This window comes from Gorilla gorilla, chromosome 19 (assembly GCF_029281585.2).
Source record: "Gorilla gorilla gorilla isolate KB3781 chromosome 19, NHGRI_mGorGor1-v2.1_pri, whole genome shotgun sequence".
Lineage (NCBI taxonomy): Eukaryota > Metazoa > Chordata > Mammalia > Primates > Hominidae > Gorilla > Gorilla gorilla.
This window is the reverse complement of record NC_073243.2, coordinates 72856556-72873292: the sequence shown is the minus strand read 5'-3', so window position 1 is coordinate 72873292 and position 16737 is coordinate 72856556. Positions and strand designations below refer to the sequence as shown.

The following is a 16737-nucleotide window of genomic DNA, read 5'->3' as shown; positions in this document are numbered from 1 at the left end:
GCGACTGAAGCACATAATAATCCTTTGATCATTGGTATATTTTAAATATAAATACAATGGCAAAAATAGTAAAGAAAAACCTGTCAATCAATTACAATGGCAAGTCAATCAGTTTAACTGGATTATAATGTTCCTAAAATGTTAAGTTTATCATACTAAAAACTGAACATGGACTTCATTTCTGGTTCCACACAACAGGAGCCTGGAAGTCATCACATCATTCTAACAACAAGTAAAAATCTGAACAAACTGAAAAATCAACAACTCTGCTTGAATTTGTAAGAGAACTGAGGACACAGGGCAAGCCACTACCCCCAAGATCATAAAGACAGACACAAGAATACAGGGAGTCACACATTAGAAAAGAGGTTCATGAGCAGAAACTGCTGGGAGAACCAGTGCCTAGGTAGGAAAACTGAAGTGCAATTAACCAACTGAATGTTTCATAGCTGTTTCAGAAAAACGACAAACCATGAAGCACTTCTTGAGAGGCAATGATACAGACAGAGACAGAGCAACATGGACAGCAAGATGGCACTAGGTCCCTTTAACCTGGCATGCCGTTTCTCAACCCAACTTGGGGAACAACTTTGTCATTCTTTAGAAGTCTAGCTCAGACTAGATTAGTAAAGGTTTTTCCTAACCTACAAGCCCCCTTCTCTATACTCATGATACATTCTTCATACTAACATTACAGCACATATAACACATATATCTGATTTGTCAGGGTTCCAATTTACAGTTAGTGTACCACTGTAATTATTAATACCATCTATTTTCACTTCCCAAAGTATCCCAGGTTGTATTATAAATAACAACTATAAATAATATGATCGCCTTAAGTGTAAACTTCAACTGCAGTGTCTGTTTTTCTTAGGACTACATCTGCTCCATTATCTCCTTCCCCCAGAGACTAGAATTGTGTTGTTGGCTTCTTGTACCAGTGTCCTACTCTTTTTTTTTTTTTTGGGGGGGAGGGGACAGACTCTTGCTCTGTTGCCCAGGCTGAAGCGCTGGAGTGCAATGGTGGGATCTCAGCTCACTGCAACCTCTGCCTCCTGGGTTCAAGCGATTCTCCTGCTTCGGCCTCCTGAGTAGCTGGGATTACAGATGTGTGCCACCACGCCTGGCTAATTTTTGTATTTTTAGTAGAGACACGGTTTCACCATGTTGGTCAGGCTAGTCTCGAACTCCTGACCTCCTGATCCACCCGTCTTGGCCTCCCAAAGTGCTGGGATTACAGGCATGAAACACTGCACCTGGCCCACCAGTGTCCTACTTTTATAATAATGATGGCAGAAAGAGTTATGGCAATTTCTGCTGATTTGTAACATATTAAAATTGTCTTCCCTAAAGATGGGAAAAAGAGACACCGGGGACTAGTAGTCAGGGGAGGAGGAAAGAGGACTGAGCACTGAAAAACAACCTATTGGGTACCACGCACACTACCTGGGTAATGGGATCATTTGTACACTGAACCTCAGCAACATGCAACTTAACCATATAACAAACCTGCACATGTACCCCCGAAACTAAAGGTTGAAAAACAAACAAATAACTATATGTTTTTAACAATAAATAAATAAATTTTTCTCTCAAGGACTCCGGGATTCAGATCTATTTTCCTCCCCCTTCAATTCTGAATTATAAACTTACTTCATTTTATACTTTCCTCTTTCTGTGTACACAAAAACATCTGCCTTTCTTTAATTCCAAAGAATTGCTCACTTTGAATGATTTCAAGGAGAAAAGGTTATAATTAATGGAAGAAAAAAAAAGTCCTTGCTGACAGTTTATCATTCTGTACCTTTGGATAAGTTAAACAAGTGACATCTACCAGGCCACTCCTGCGATTGTCTTAAAATTCTATTAAAAGCCATGTCTTTAATTGGTTTATTATCAGCATATTATTATATACTGTAACTGTCAAATATAGATGAGGGTCAATCTAGGTATAGAACACTAACAGAAAGTGAGCTAGATGTAGTTAATAATCCATTTGAACAGAGCATCTATTAAAAGTTGTATAATTTTGGGGGTAGAGCCAAGATGGCCGAATAGGAATGGCTCCAGTCTACAGCTCCCAGCATGAGCAACGCAGAAGACGGGTGATTTCTGCATTTCCAACTCAGGTAACGGGTTCATCTCACTGGGGAGTGCCGGACAGCGGGTGCAGGACAGTGGGTGCAGCGCACCGTGCGTGAGCCAAAGCAGGGTGAGGCATCTCCTCACCCGGGAAGCGCAAGGGGTCAGGGAATTCCCTTTCCTAGTCAAAGAAAGGGGTGACAGACGGCACCTCGAAAATCCGGTCAGTCACACCCTAATACTTCGCTGTTCCAATGGGCTTAACAAATGGCACACCAGGAGATTATATCCCACACCTGGCTCGGAGGGTCCTACGCCCACAGAGCCTCACTCATTGCTAGCACAGCAGTCTGAGATCAAACTGCAAGGCAGAAGCGAGGCTGGGGGAGGGGCGCCCGCCACTGCCGAGGCTTGAGGAGGTAAACAAAGCAGCCCGGAAGCTCGAACTGGGTGGAGCCCACCGCAGCTCAAGGAGGCCTGCCTGCCTCTGTAGGCTCCATCTCTGGGGGCAGGGCACAGACAAACAAAAGGCAGCAGTAACCTCTGCAGACTTAAATGTCCCTGTCTGACAGCTTTGAAGAGAGTAGTGGTTCTCTCAGCACGCAGCTGGAGATCTGAGAATGGGCAGACTGCCTCCTCAAGTGGGTCCCTGACCCCCGAGTAGCCTAACTGGGAGGCACCCCCCAGTAGGGGCAGACGGACACCTCACACGGCCAGGTACCCCTCTGAGACAAAACTTCCAGAGGAACAATCAGGCAGCAGCACTTGTGGTTCACCAATATCCACTGTTCTGCAGCCACCACTGCTGATACCCAGGCAAACAGGGTCTGGAGTGGACCTCTAGCAAACTCCAACAGACCTGCAACTGAGGGTCCTGACTGTTAGAAGGAAAACTAACAAACAGAAAGGACATCCACACCAAAAACCCATCTGTACATCACCATCATCAAAGATCTAAGGTAGATAAAACCACAAAGATGGGGAAAAAACAGAGCAGAAAAGCTGAAAATTCTAAAAATCAGAGCACCTCTCACCCTCCAAAGGAACACAGCTCCTCACCAGCAACGGAACAAAGCTGGACGGAGAATGACTTTGACGAGTTGAGAGAAGAAGGCTTCAGACGATCAAACTACTCCGAGCTAAAAGAGGAAGTTCGAACCAATGGCAAAGAAGTTAAAAACCTTGAAAAAAAATTAGACGAATGGCTAACTAGAATAACCAATGCAGAGAAGTCCTTAAAGGACCTGATGGAGCTGAAAACCATGGCACGAGAACTACGTGATGAACGCACAAGCCTCAGTAGCCGATTCGATCAACTGGAAGAAAAGGTATCAGCGATAGAAGATGAAATCAATGAAATGAAGCAAGAAGAGAAGTTTAGAGAAAAAAGAATAAAAAGAAACGAACAAAGCCTCCAAGAAATATGGGACTATGGGACTATGTGAAAAGACCAAATCTACGTCTGATTGTTGTACCTGAAAGTGATGGGGAGAATGGAACCAAGTTGGAAAACACTCTGCAGGATATTATCCAGGAGAACTTCCCCAATCTAGCACAGCAGGCCAACATTCAGATTCAGGAAACACACAGAACGCCACAAAGATACTCCTCGAGAAGAGCAACTCCAAGACGCATAACTGTCAAATTCACCAAAGTTGAAATGAAGGAAAAAATATTAAGGGAAGCCAGAGAGAAAGGTCGGGTTACCCACAAAGGGAAGCCCATCAGACTAACAGCTGATCTCTCGGCAGAAACTCAACAAGCCAGAAGAGAGTGGGGCCGAATATTCAACATTCTTAAAGAAAAGAATATTCAACCCAGAATTTCATATCCAGCCAAACTAAGCTTCATAAGTGAAGGAGAAATAAAATACTTTACAGACAAGCAAATGCTGAGAGATTATGTCACCACCAGGCCTGCCCTAAAAGAGGTCCTGAAGGAAGCACTAAACATGCAAAGGAACAACTGGTACCAGCCACTGCAAAAACATGCCAAACTGTAAAGACCATCAAGGCTAGCAAGAAACTGCATCAACTAACGAGCAAAATAACCAGCTAACATCATAATGACAGGATCAAATTCACACATAATAATATTAATCTTAAATGTAAATAGGCTAAATGCTCCAATTAAAAGACACAGACTGGCAAATTGGATAAAGTGTCAAGACCCATCAGCGTGCTGTATTCAGGAAACCCATCTCACATGCAGAGACACACATAGGCTCAAAATAAAGGAATGGAGGAAGATCTACCAAGCAAATGGAAAACAAAAAAAGGCAGGGTTTGCAATCCTAGTCTCTGACAAAATAGACTTTAAACCAACAAAGATCAAAAGAGACAAAGGCAGCCATTACATAATGGTAAAGGCATAAATTCAACAAGAAGAGCTAACTATCCTAAATATATATGCACCCAATACACGAGCACCCAGACTCATAAAGCAAGTCCTTGGAGACCTACAAAGAAACTTAGACTCCCACACAATAATAATGGGAGACTTTAACACCCCACTGTCAACATTAGACAGATCAACGAGACAGAAAGTTAACAAGGATATCCAGGAATTGAACTCAGCTCTGCACCAAGTGGACCTAATAGACATCTACAGAACTCTCCACCCCAAATCAACAGAATATACATTCTTTTCAGCACCACACCACACCTACTCCAAAACTGACCACATAGTTGGAAGTAAAGCACTCCTCAGGAAATGTAAAAGGACAGAAATTATAACAAACTGTCTCTCAGACCACAGTGCAATCAAACTAGAACTCAGGATTAAGAAACTCACTCAAAACCACTCAACTACATGGAAACTGAACAACCTGCTCCTGAATGACTACTGGGTACATAACGAAATGAAGCCAGAAATAAAGATGTTCTTTGAAACCAATGAGAACAAAGACACAACATACCAGAATCTCTGGGACATACTCAAAGCAGTGTGTAGAGGGAAATTTATAGCACTAAATGCCCACAAGAGAAAGCAGGAAAGATCTAAAATTGACACCCTAACATCACAATTAAAAGAACTACAGAAGCAAGAGCAAACACATTCAAAAGCTAGCAGAAGGCAAGAAATAACTAAGATCAGAGCAGAACTGAAGGACATAGAGACACAAAAAACCCTTCAAAAAATCAATGAATCCAGGAGCTGGTTTTTTGAAAAGATCAACAAAATTGATAGACCACTAGCAAGACTAATAAAGAAGAAAAGAGAGAAGAATCAAACAGATGCAATAAAAAATGACAAAGGGGGTATCACCACCAATCCCACAGACATACAAACTACGATCAGAGAATACTATAAACACCTCTATGCAAATAAGCTAGAAAATCTAGAAGAAATGGATAAATTTCTCAACACATACACCCTCCCAAGACTAAACCAGGAAGAAGTTGAATCTCTGAATACACCAATAACAGTCTCTGAAATTGAGGCAGTAATTAGTAGCTTACCAACCAAAAAAAGTCCAGGACCAGATGGATTCACAGCCGAATTCTACCAGAGGTACAAGGAGGAGCTGGTATCATTCCTTCTTAAACTATTCCAATCAATAGAAAAAGAGGGAATCCTCCCTAACTCATTTTATGAGGCCAGCATCATCCTGATACCAAAGCCTGGCAGAGACACAACAAAAAAAGAGAATTTTAGACCAATATCCCTGATGAACATTGATGCAAAAATTCTCAATAAAATACTGGCAAAACAAATCCAGCAGCACATCAAAAAGCTTATCCACCATGATCAAGTGGGCTTCATCCCTGGGATGCAAGGCTGGTTCAACATATGCAAATCAATAAACGTAACCCAGCATATAAACAGAACCAAAGACAAAAACCACATGATTATCTCAATAGATGCAGAAAAGGCCTTTGACAAAATTCAACAGCCCTTCATGCTAAAAACTCTCAATAAGTTAGGTGTTGATGGGACGTATCTCAAAATAATAAGAGCTATTTATGACAAACCCACAGCCAATATCATACTGAAGGAGCAAAAACTGGAAGCATTCCCTTTCAAAAATGGCACAAGACAGGGATGCCCTCTCTCACCACTCCTATTCAACATAGTGTTGGAAGTTCTGGCCAGGGCAATCAGGCAGGAGAAAGAAATAAAGGGTATTCAATTAGGAAAAGAGGAACTCAAATTGTCCCTGTTTGCAGATGACATGATTGTATATTTAGAAAACCCCATTGCCTCAGCCCAAAATCTCTGTAAGCTGATAAGCAACTTCAGCAAAGTCTCAGGATACAAAATCAATGTGCAAAAATCACAAGCATTCTTATACACCAATAACAGCAAACAGAGAGCCAAATCATGAGTGAACTCCCATTCACAATTGCTTCAAAGAGAATAAAATACCTAAGAATCCAACTTACAAGGGATGTGAAGGACCCCTTCAAGGAGAACTACAAACCACTGCTCAAGGAAATAAAAGAGGATACAAAACAAATGGAAGAACATTCCATGCTCATGGGTAGGAAGAATCAATATCGTGAAAATGGCCATACTGCCCAAGGTAATTTATAGATTCAATGCCATCCCCATCAAGCTACCAATGACTTTCTTCACAGAATTGGAAAAAACTACTTTAAAGTTCATATGGAACCAAAAAAGAGCCTGCATTGCCAGGTCAACCCTAAGCCAAAAGAACAAAGCTGGAGGCATCACGCTACCTGACTTCAAACTATACTACAAGGCTACAGTAACCAAAACAGCATGGTACTGGTACCAAACAGAGATATAGACCAATGGAACAGAACAGAGCCCTCAGAAATAATGCCACATATCTACACTTATCTGATCTTTGACAAACCTGAGAAAAACAAGAAATGGGGAAAGGATTCCCTATTTAATAAATGGTGCTGGGAAAACTGGCTAGCCATATCTAGAAAGCTGAAACTGGATCCCTTCCTTACACCTTATACAAAAATTAATTCAAGATGGATTAAAGACTTACATGTTAGACCTAAAACCATAAAAACCGTAGAAGAAAACCTAGGCAATACCATTCAGGACACAGGCATGGGCAAAGACTTCATGTCTAAAACACCGAAAGCAATGGCAACAAAAGCCAAAATTGACAAATGGGATCTAATTAAACTAAAGAGCTTCTGCACAGCAAAAGAAACTACCATCAGAGTGAACAGGCAACCTACAGAATGGGAGAACATTTTTGCAACCTACTCATCTGACAAAGGGCTAATATCCAGAATCTACAATGAAGTCAAACAAATTTACAAGAAAAAAACAAACAACCCCATCAAAAAGTGGGCAAAGGATATGAACAGACACTTCTCAAAAGAAGACATTTATGCAGCCAAAAAACACATGAAAAAGTGCTCATCATCACTGGCCATCAGAGAAATGCAAATCAAAACCGCAATGAGATACCATCTCATACCAGGTAGAATGGCAATCATTAAAAAGTCAGGAAACAACAGGTGCTGGAGAGGATGTGGAGAAATAGGAACACTTTTACACTGTTGGTGGGACTGTAAACTAGTTCAACCATTGTGGAAGTCAGTGTGGCGATTCCTCAGGGATCTAGAACTAGAAATACCATTTGACCCAGCCATCCCATTACTGTGTATATACCCAAAGGATTATAAATCATGCTGCTATAAAGACACATGCACACATATGTTTAGTGCAGCACTATTCACAACAGCAACGACTTGGAACCAAGCCAAATGTCCAATAATAATAGACTGGATTAAGAAAATGTGGCACATATATACCATGGAATACTATGCAGCCATAAAAAATGATGAGTTCATGTCCTTTGTAGGGACATGGATGAAGCTGGAAACCATCACTCTCAGCAAACTATTGCAAGGACAAAAAACCAAACACCGCATGTTCTCACTCATAGGTGGGAATTGAACAATGAGAACACATGGACACAGGAAGGGGAACATCACACACCAGGGACTGTTGAGGGGTGGGGGGAGGGGGGAGGGATAGCATTAGGAGATATATCTAATGTTAAATGACGAGTTAATGGGTGCAGCACACCAACATGGCACATGTGTACATATGTAACAAACCTGCACGTTGTGCACATGTACCCTAAAACTTAAAGTATAATAATAAAATTTTAAAAAGTTGTATAATTTTAATAATTAGAAGCTATAATTACTATTTTAATTCATTTACTCAGAATATAAGTTTTATAATATAAACAACTTAAAATATTTTAAAATTAAATTTTAAACAATGGTCCTTCCAAGGTTCTTTTTCAAAAAAGTTGTTAACACTATCAATAGAGTGGAAAACAGGTTTTCCCCTAGATTGTATTTCATAATTTTATTACTTATATAATTTTTAAAAATAAATCTATATATACTATAAAAGACAGTTATGATCTGACCTAGGAATAGCTCTGTATATCTACGCAGTATTTCAATTTCTATGTTTTATTCAGTTATAAATTTCAATCCTCCTCATCTGCCATATACTGCGATAACTGCTAGGAGAGGAACATTAATAAATATATGATCTCATTCCTGGAGACCAAAATTAAATGGGAAAAAAGAGGGACATAAATGTCTAACAGTAATATAATAGACAGGTAGGTAGTAAATACCATGCAAATAAAATAAAAGGAGAGTGATTGATAGAGATTTCACTAGAGTATAAGACAAGTGAGAATAGGCAACCAGTCTGTCTGTTTACAGATGTATCCTGGCCTCTGGCACAATGCCAGGCACATGGTGGGTTGTCAATAAACAGTGGTTAAAAGAAATACTGAGCAAGACAGTAAGTGACACAAATGTTATTTGGAGATGCTTAACACGAGTTTATTCTTGACAATAAGCAATACATCTTGTAGGCATATAAAATGTGAAGAGCAATATGTACATTAACATGGAAATGTGAAAAAACAAGGTACTTTTCTCAATGAACTCAAGGAATAGCAAGAAATTCTATATCTTCAGAAAACAGGATGATGAGAATAAATGAAAATGGAGCTAGATTCCAACAGCTTTCTAAGATAAGTTAACTTAACTTAGAAAGATAAAAGTTAACATATCTTATATCTTTGGGCAATGGATAATTATTAAGGAAGGCATTTGTGCAAGTGAATGGCATGATCAGTTTTTTGTGCTTTAGGAATACAACTCTGGAGAGTGAACTGCAGAAGAGGAGAAAGGCAAGTTTAAGCAGAAGTTAAAAAAATTTTCTGAGCAGAAAACTTAATAATGGCTTAGAGATGGAAAAAAGATAGAGGGCAGAATCAAGGATGAAGTCTAGATTTCCAGGTTGGGTAAATTGATGTATGATTCTATTCACTAACAGGGAATCCTAGAGCAAGTACAGATTTGGGGGAAATTTTCTACCAGCTGTAGTAAGCTTATGCACCAAAAGTAAATAACAACTAACCTTACAATGTTATAAGTTAACTGGCTATTTGTTCCTACATGGAAAACACTTATATTAGTCAGGCATGGCTACTCCAGAGGCTGATAGTAGGCGGATCCCTACAGCCTGGGAGTTCAAGGATGCAGTGAGCTATGATCATGCCACTGGACTCCAGTTTGGGTGACAGAGCAAGACCCTGTTTCAAAAATAAAAAAATATTTTTAAAAAAATTTAATATGTTTAATTAAAAATGATTTTAAACCACATTTACAGGCTATCAGTTTTCAAGCCTGTGTTCTTAAAAAATAAGTAGATTACCATAGAAATACCAATTCCAGGGTCAAGTGTGCCTAGAAAGTTGCCCACAGTAATCTGCATTTATAGGAAGTACCCCAGTGATTCTTATGCACACTAAAATATGAAACATGCTATAAAGGCTGCCAGAATGTCACACAACTAGATTCTGATATCTCTTTGGGTTATTTAATCTGAAATCTAAGACTAGAACCTACTCTATGAAATATTCTTATCATCTTCAAATGTTACAATATAAAACAACAACACTGACACAAAAATAATAATTACTAATACTATACACACAGAGAACCTATATTATTGTGCTAATATTTTTGCATGAATAATCTCTTTTAATCTCCACACCAACCGTATAAGGTAGGTACTACTATTATTGTCCTCATGTTAATAAATGAGGCTTAGAGACATAGTTCACTTGCCTAAAAGTCACACTAATACCAGATATGGCAATGAGATCTGAACTGAAGCAGTATGACTCCAAAGTCTACCTTTTATTCCTCAATATATAATACAATACAGACTACCTAGTTGTACTGCGTTGCATAGGACAATGTACCTTCAGTGTTCATACCGGTTTATAATTACACACTTAATTGTATAATTATTTGATGTTTATCTCCCTATACCACAATTCTGCTTTATTTCACCAATGTGATGTCATCCAAATACCTAAAACAATGGCTGGCAAACAGTAACCACACTCAAAAAGTATTTGTTGCATAAATGAACTTACTATTCAGTAATAAATACACAGAAACTTTAAAATATACCAAATTTTGTTTCTTGATCTGGGTTCTGGTTTCATCTCTCACCTAAATTAGGCTATTATCAAAAAGACAAAAAAATGCAGGGTGCCATGAACACACCACTGTACTCTAGCCTGGGTGACAGAGCAAGACCCTGTCTCTAAAGAAAAAGACAAAAAGTAACAAATGTGGAAAAAGGGGAATTCATATACTGTTGGTGAGAATGTATATTAGTAAGTACAGCCATTATAGAAAATAGTATAGAGGTGCCTCAAAAAACTAAAAATAGAATTGCTAAATGGATGATCCAGCAATTCCACTACTAGGTATATAAATATAGCCAAAGGAAACAAAATCAGCATATCAAAAAGAATCAGTAAACCAAAGAGATATCATATTTATTGCAGCACTATTCATAATAGCCAAGATATAGAAGCAACCTAATTGTCCTTCAATAGATAAATGAATTTTTTAAGTGTGGTATATATGCACAATGGAATATTACTCAGCCATTAAAAAAATAAAATCTTATCATTTGCAGCAACATGGACGAACCAGGAGGACATGATCTTAAGTGAAATAAACCAGGCACAGAAAGACAAACACCACACAACCTCTCATATGTGGAATCTAAAGAAGCTGATCTCAGAAGTACAGAGTAGAAGAGTGGAGGGTAGAGGAGAAATAGAGAAAGACTGGTCAATGGGTACAAAGTTACAGTTAGGAGGAATAAGTTCTGGTGTTCTCTTGTGCAGTAGGGTGACTATGATTAACAGTACTGTATTGTATATTTCAAAATAACTAGGAAAAAGGATTTTGAACATTCTCACCACAAAGAAATGATAAACATATGAGGTGATTGCTATGGTCTGAATGTCCCCTCCAAAGCTCATGTTGAAATTTCATCTGCAGTGTGGCTGTATTGAGAGGTGGGGTCTTGAAGAGGTGACTGGATCATGAAGGCTCTGTCCTCATGAATGAGTTATCACAGGAGAGGAACTGGTGGCTTTATAAGAAGAGAAGCAACCTGAGCTAGCACATTAGCACGCTCAGCCCCCTTGCCATGTGATAACCTGTGCCACCCTGGGACTCTTCAATGACAGCAAGAAGGTGTCATCAGACAGCCCCTCAATCTTGGACTTCTCAGCCTTCATAACGGCAAGAACTGAATTCCTTTTCTTATAAATCACCCAATTTCAGATATTCTTTTAAAGCGACAGAAAACTGATTACCCTGATTTGACTTTTACACACTGTATACACATATCAAAATATCACACTGTACCCTATAAATATGTAATTATTATGTGTCAATTAAAACCAAAATATTTAAAAATGTTTAAAATATACCAAGCTCTGTTTTGATCTGGGTGCTGGTTTCACAGGTGTCAATCTGTCAAAGATTCATTGAGCAAAACATGTATAATAAATTCATGTCTCTCTATTCAATAAATAGTTAAAAAGCAAGAACGAAAAAAAATTTTGTTATTTTGCCAGATATTAAAGACTATGTCTATTGTCCTTTTATAGTAAACAAGACTATGCTTCTTAAATTGACTTTTAACAATCTGGCATTTATAACAGAAGAAGTCTCTAGGTCATACCTGTGAATTCTAAAATATAAGAATGGACAAGGGACTTACTATCTTATGATTAGTTATAATAATGATAGTTATAATATGGACATACACAAAAGAGGGAATAAAAAAAAACTATGCTGCTTCAAAATGTATCTACTTCCCAAACTCTGAGCAACAAGATATGAAATAATATAATTTTCCAAAAACCCTAACCAAACTTATTTCTATTGCTTTGAAAAGGAATCTCACTTTCTAAGGTAAGAACAAACCTAATTAAATATAATTAACAATGCAATAGCATTCACCCAAATTTGTCAAATACAAAACTTTTAAAATGGCAATGCATAGGAAAACAAAAAGAAAAAGGCAAACAAAAATTTAAGCCTGCTGTCTACCTTCAGAAAACCACATTCTGATCCTTTTCTATTCCACCCTCTCAAGCACTATATTCACGCAGTGCTAAAAATCATGTTGCCAGGTTGCACTTGCTAGATAAAGAACTAAAGCCTAACCATTCCCCTTACCTAATCTTTTAATCATTTCATCCTTGTCTATTTTTACATGGTAGATAATTAGTGAATTTATAAAGATTTTCTGGCACAGATGTTTGAAGGAGAAAATGGATAAGACCTGCTCAATGGAAAAAAAGCATCAAGTGCTTTCTTAGACTTCATCTCTTTCCCTTTTCCACAGTAAAATTAGAATTGAGTACTTGGGCTCATAACACCTGTTAAAAGATAATTTGTGGTAGACAACTGAACCAAATTCACAAAGCACTTTTACTTTGTACACAAACACAAAGTATATACGAGTATATACAAAGAATTCAAAAGGTCTTCACCAGCCTACAGAAATGACTATCATTCAAAGAAATGTTTTTCATAACATTTTAATGTTATTTTCCTGCAGAAAAGCAGGAAAACTCTGAGCAACAAGATATGAAATAATTTCATTATAGACTGAAAAATACAGTCTGCAACTTGAACAACCCTTTCTAAGACAGTAAAAATAACTAAAAGCAATTATTAAACATTACAATTACTACATGTTCTGCTACAATTTCTATGTCTTAGTCTGTTATATTTTACAAAGATACTTGTAAAATCATTAGGCTTCCACAGTTCTCTAATTAGGAATCCTTTATTATAAGAGAAAAAAATCAGTTTGTCTTTGAAACAATTCACTATGTAAATGAACCCTGTGAAAGAATGGAACAGCTGTGCCTAAAGGCTGAGACATTAATTTTTATATATAGATATCCAGTCTATTAGAATTATTTAGAAGTCAGTTATATATTTTCATGTACAGCTACTTTCATGCTTCTGCTTTTCTCTATGAAACATGTCTATAGTTCAGATCATTTGTCAGACAGGTGGCTTCTATGAAGGTAGTAGTTAAAAGGGCTTACCTTCTCAGAAACTAATAAGGGAGAGCAAAGGTATAAATACACCTTGGCTGTAGGACACTAGATTTGAGTATGGATTAGCAACCTGAAAAATATGTTACCGTATTATTTTCTAATCTTTTCATTTGTATTGATTCCACATCTTATCTTATTCCAGTATTTTTATCATTAGTTATTCACTATTCTTCATGGCTCTTCAGTCTCTTTCACTAGCACTGTCTTTAAAAATAAATAAATAAATAAATAAATAAATAAATAAATAACTGCTGGCCAGGTGCAGAGGCTCATGCACGTAATCCCAAAACTCTGGGAGGCCAAGTTGGGAGGATTTCTTGAGGCCAGGAGTTCAACACCAGCGTAAGAGCACTGTAAGACTCCGTCTCTACAAAAATTAGGGGAAAAAAAAAACAAAAACAGCTGGGCATGGTGGCATACGCCTGTCGTCCCAGCTACTCAGGAGGCTGAGATGGGAAGATCACTTGAGCCCAGGTGATTGAAGCTACAGTGAACTATGATGGTGCCACTGCACTCCAGTCTGGGTAACAGAACAAGACCCTGTCTCTAAAAACAAAATTAAAAAAAAAAAAAAAGAAGAAGAAATGCTTTGCCCATTGTTTTCTATCTTTGAAATATTACTTTTTTTTTTTTTGCCAAATCTGAGATGCAACTGAATTTATTCTTACCTCATCATCTCCTAAACTTCATCAACCTGGTGTTTAAGGCCATCATTCAAATTAAGCTGTCCTCCTCAAGCTTACCATTTGCCTAATTCAAAGTTTTTCTCTCAGCTTTTCAAAATTTTTGACTTTTCCATCACACTACTGACCCATGCTAACCAAATCCACCATATTTCCCGTGGTTTCTGCAACTACACTGTCTCAATCCTTTTCATACCTATCCTTCACTGTTCCTTATGACTTGGTTTAAAGATTTGTATTCCCTCCTCCTGTTCCATATCCTTTAACATTACCTAAAGCTTTGAGTTAAATGAAGGTTGCCAGGAAAAAAAAATGTTTTAAATGTAAACAACAACAAAGACAACAAAAATTACCTAAAGTACTATATCCTTTTCCTCAGGTTTCTCTTTTCACTGTCTCTATCAACTCTGACAAATTCAATTTTACCCTTTAAGTCAATGCCTCAAAAGTTCGATTCTAAAACTTATCTATGATTAAAAGCAACACACCTCAGTCTGTATGTTTTGTGGTGTGTCCACCTCAAATTTAGCATGTCCTGTAATCAAATTCATTCATCTTAAAAAAAAACTTAAAAAAATTTCCATCTTCGAATAATATTACTATTAGAAATTCCGGACTCCCTGGAATCTACTCACATCCAAGCAGTCATCAAGTATCACTGAGACACTTTAGAACAGCAGACCCCAACCTTTTTGGCCCAGGGACTGGTTCTGTGGAAGACAGTTTTTCAATGGACAGGGTCAAGTGGGGGGGATGGTTTCAGATGAAATTGTTCCACCTCAGATCATCAGGCATTAGATTCTCATAAGGAGGGCACGACCTAGATCCCTCGCACGTGCAGTTCACAATAGGGTTCATGTTCCTATGAGAATCTAATGCAGCCACTGATCTGACAGAAGGCAGAGCAGGTGGTAATGCATGCTTGCCCGCTGCTCACCTCCTGCTGTGCGGCCCCGTTCCTAACAGGCCACGGACTGGTACCGGTGCACAGCCAGGGGTTGGGGAACCCCTGCTTTAGTTCATGTATTTTACTAACCTCTTACATAGACTACATTATAATGGTATCCTGTTTTTATACAGAATCAGTGTTTTGTACAACATTACCTATTCAAAAACTATTATTTCTTTTAGGAAAAACATGACTAGACACACTGAGACAAATATTAAGAAGTCAAATTCCAGTCAGGCTTTGCTATATGAAATGAGTTTAGGTCACGTCAGTTTTAACAGGTCATCTTATTTATGGAAAAAGCTTTCATTCTCAGAGATTTTAGGTTTTCAAAGTTGTGGAGAAGAGACTATGGACCTGTACAATTAATACTACCAAAGTGAAAATGTTGAACTCTTTTCTACAACTAAGTTATTGAAACTGTTACTTTTTCCACTCTTCCAAGACATAAAATATGTAGTGAAGTATAAATTTAGATCTTAAGTTGGAAAAAGTTTAACAAAAAGTAAACCATATTGCCCCAGAAATAGTTTGTCAACACAAAGAATTTAACCACAACGAAGAATTTTCCCACTAATTCAGAATAAAAGACTGGTCATTTAGGATAAAAACATTAATGAAAAGAAGGGCTTCTGGCCCTAAGAACAACTACCTGGCTACCAAAGTGTAGCTGTGGACAATCAACATGGGTACCACCTGTGAGCATGTCATAAGCGCAAAATCTTGAGCCCTTCCAGGCCTACTGAACCAGACTCTTCATTATGACAAAATCCCCAAGTGGTCCAACTGTATATTTGTGTAGGAAAAAAGTTAACCTAGCAGGCCTAACTGCTTATCTTTAAAAAGGCCTGCTTACAAGGTTGACCCTCAGCTGGCATACAGGAACTTAAATTTTGGGAGATTCTCTAAACTGGTAAGGTGGCTCACTGGACCTAAACTGTTTATACAAACAATATGTTTTACATGAAATACTTGCTTTTGTTCTGTAAGTATGGAATTTTGTTATCTGCCAGGTAGAGGCTACCTACTTGGCAATTCCTCAAATAAAAACCCTGGGCACTGAGTCTCTAATGAGATTCCCTGGTTGACAGCATTTCATGGGTTGTCACAATTCATAATTGGAGGGAACTAGCATGTCCTGTGTGAGTCTGCTGGGAAGATTCTAGATGCTTGTGCTGGTTTCCCCCAGACTTTGCCCCATGTATCTTTTCCCTTTGCTAATTTTGTGTCATATCTTTTCACCATAATGAGTTCTAGTGAATCACTGAATCTAAGGATGGTGTCTGGGACCTCCAACAAAGCATTAAATTTCAGAAGCTCTGCTTTAGAGAACCCACATGAAATCCTATTCCTAAAGCTTAAGAGCAGGCCATGAGGACTGTAGGCTAACCCTTGAGTCAATGCAAGACAAGGAATCTGTTACGCATAAAGTTAGACCTTAGAAAAGTCTACATCCTAAGAAAAAAGGTGAATTAAAAGAACATCCAACAGAGGTAAACAGCAAAGAAAAGCAGCTCTGGGTAACACTGTAAACAAAACAAACAAAAGAGACTCTGCTGAGACTCTGAAGCCACCACATGTGACTTTGG

The 16737-nt window shown here is 38.2% G+C and overlaps 1 protein-coding gene across 5 annotated transcripts in view; it reads right to left on the bottom strand.

Annotated features, from left to right (window-relative positions):
- RICTOR (RPTOR independent companion of MTOR complex 2) overlaps positions 1–16737 on the bottom strand; it is a 135802-nt gene that overhangs the window by 94108 nt on the left and 24957 nt on the right. The window lies entirely within an intron of this gene.